The 3178-nt window shown below is 34.6% G+C and overlaps 1 protein-coding gene across 1 annotated transcript in view; it reads left to right on the top strand.

Moving 5' to 3' along the window:
- The window catches only part of LOC110023056 (protein FAR1-RELATED SEQUENCE 5-like), a gene marked incomplete at its 5' end in the record, with an annotated part of 8027 nt that overhangs the window by 3994 nt on the left and 855 nt on the right, over positions 1–3178 (top strand). Inside the window, 1 exon segment of the mRNA XM_020722270.1 lies at positions 2387–2471.

The following is a 3178-nucleotide window of genomic DNA, read 5'->3' on the forward strand; positions in this document are numbered from 1 at the left end:
CCAGAATTTTGGTGGTAACTTGGAGTCAAACATATAAAGTTCTGGCCGTTTCTTGCATGTGTCTATGCTTTCGCTCAACCAAATCATTTTGCTAAGGTGTATGAGGACATATAAGTTGATTTATGATGCCGTGAGTGGTTAGGAATTCATCAAATTGATGATTTTTGTATTCCCTACCCCCATCAAACACTAGGCATTTGATTTGAGTAATGAATTGTTTTTCAGCGTGTTGTTCAAACATATTAAATTATGTGAGACTTTCAAATTTTTGGATCATGGGAAATAATCATGTGTATCGTGTAGCATCATCAGTGAAAAGGACATAGAATCAATGTTCTTGATTAGAAATGTTTGGGGGAGGCCCCCAAACATCTTAGTGAATAATTTTCAAAGTTTTTAATAAATGATGAAGGAAAACTTACTCTATGCATTTTAGCTGTGGTGCACATGAATTGCAGTGGGGGAGGCCCCCAAACATCTTAGTGAATAATTTTGAAAGGTTTTTAATAAATGATGAAGGAAAACTTAATCTATGCATTTTAGCTGTGGTGCACACGAATTGCAGAAATATACTTTGCTAGGGATACATAATGATGGTTGCTGGTTTGAGATGAGGCGGAGGGTGTCATCGCTGACATGACCCATGCATTGATTCCATACTTCGACTAGAATGGTGGTTGAAATCATGGCGTGCTAAGGAAGAGGAATGGGATAAATTCCATTATGACAAGGATCTTGTAGTGTTTTCCGATCCTTTATTTAATAGACAAAGGAGTCAAAGATGATAGCAAAGTTATTTTCAAAGGCTAATTGAGAAATTGACATGAGATTATGACTTATATGTGGAGTACAGAGAAGCTTGGATAGAATAAGCTTACAGATTGATGCGGGAAGAACATCTTGACCTGAATTTTGAACGGAAATATGGTTTGGTTTTTTGCAGTTTGTTAAAATCAGTTGTCAGATTATTGGATGTTCCCGTATCTTGATACCACTCATGATTGAAGTTGAAGCTGCCATGTGTGTTGTATGATCAGTGGTTTTGTTAGGTTAATAGTTAAGTTTAGACAATGCCACCATTTTCGGGCAATCTGGCCTTGTTTGTTACAGATCTGGCAGATAGCTGGATTTGTATTTCTGCACGCTTCTGTGATGTATCATCATAATGCCTGTAATTGTTGCTGGTGCGACTTATTCCTTTGTAGGTGTTGCGGCCTCTTCCCCTTTGTGAATAAAGAGCAATATAATTATTAGGCTGATGTATATTGACTGATTTATCATTAGATGTGCTGATCTCCTCGCTGTAAAGTAGAGAGTATAGGTCTTCAAGGCTAAGACGTGCAACTGTGGTTTTGTTTGCAATTTTAAATGCTTTATATGCAGGAGGAAGTCCTTTGACGGTATACAAAATGATATCTTCTGTATTTGTGGATGAACCAGATGTTGAAATGTTGTCAACCAAAGTATTGATCTGAGTTAGATAGTGTCATAGTTTGATTCCTCATAGATATATTATGTAGTTCATTTTTTAGTTGAATCACTCTTGACCGATTCATTGCTTGAAGTCATTTTTCTATTGTCTCCCATATATCATAACAGCTTCTGAGATTGATGACATAAGGTAGAATAGTATTTGATATGGTTGAGAGGGTGGAGGCTGCCAAATTCTGATCAATCGACATCCAAGTCCTGTAAGTTGAGTTGGGTAGTACTGTTTCGGTGTTATAGGTTGTGATGGTGGGAGGTTTTGGAAGTGATCCATCTTTGAAGCCAGTAAACCCATTGGCCTTCATCATTTTTAGAACCTGAGATTTCCATGGAGGATAATTGTCTGTGTATAGAGGAGTATTAACTATAGATTTTATATTTTAGATGAGGAACTTTAGAGAAGGTATTGACTATTCCTCAATTTTGTGTGAGGCTAATCCCTCATTGATCACTGATGTATGCTATTAATCTAAGTCTCTGATACCATGAAAAGCAATGCTGAAAACATAAAACAATGAGATAGAGCAGGAAGGAATGCAAGAGAATTAGAGTCGTAGAGAATACCAAATCATAGCTGCATTATCCTTTACATATTCAGCTATAGAAGAATGTGAGTACATCTAGCTATAGATAGGATAGAAGACTCTAGATAGAGTTGGTTACAAGGGCAAAATAGAACTATTATATGGAATGTAGTTAGTTAGGATTTTGTTGAGCTGTCTGTTTTGGTAGTTGTGGTCTCCTTGCTATTACTAGTTATAGGTTTGTTATGAAAAAGGTGTCGGACATTTTTTCATTATTTCAAGTAAGGTTTTTGTTATGTTTCTCTTTGGTTTAAGAATTTCTGCTATCTATATGTTGAATTTTTTATTTTAACTTATTGATGATCTTCTTTCAGATAGCTCGGTACCGTTGATGCTTATGAAATTTGAAAAGCACCTAGGTTCATTGGTGAAATGGAATCCAACAAGACACTATGCATTGTAAGAATCTTTTTAAATTTTTGTTTGTTAACTTTATATTTCTTCTTTTTTTCAACTAAAAAGGTTAATCCCTTGGTGATGGCCTCTTAATTTTTATTAATACAGTAATATAGTTTTTAATTATTTGATATGGAACTAAATTTAATACTCATGTTTTTTTTACAATTTCTTAATCATGTGAGAGTTCTAGATACACCATTACTCATGCTCAAACGACAGCTATCACAGATCTACCATGGGACTTGCATCTTCTTGAATTTTGCTCAACCATAGTAGGAGACACTAACTACATTTAACACTATCTTAAGCTGAATCATTTACTTTAATAACACTTGCGTGTATGGAAAGGGTATCAATGTTGGGCTGGCTGCACTAGGAATCAAATTTTGTTTTTTTCCCCAAAAGCTTGAGACTCTGAATTTGAGCCAACTTGTTCATATATCTATACCAACACTTTTTCTCAACTATCCGATAGATGCTTTTAATTAGTTTTTATGACGAGCATTTTATATTTAATTGAACCCAATCTAATTGTTAGACAAAAGAGACTTCTTAAATTTATCGTTAGCTTACTTTTGATGACAAATGTTGTATTGGTCCTTTAGTTCTTTTGTATAGAGCTTTTATTATTATTATTATTTTTGGATCTCTTATATGATTTTTAATTTACACAAGTTCCTTCATGTGTATAGCTATAATTACACCCA

This window comes from Phalaenopsis equestris, unplaced genomic scaffold (assembly GCF_001263595.1).
Source record: "Phalaenopsis equestris unplaced genomic scaffold, ASM126359v1 Scaffold000207, whole genome shotgun sequence".
In the NCBI taxonomy this organism is placed as follows: Eukaryota; Viridiplantae; Streptophyta; class Magnoliopsida; order Asparagales; family Orchidaceae; genus Phalaenopsis; species Phalaenopsis equestris.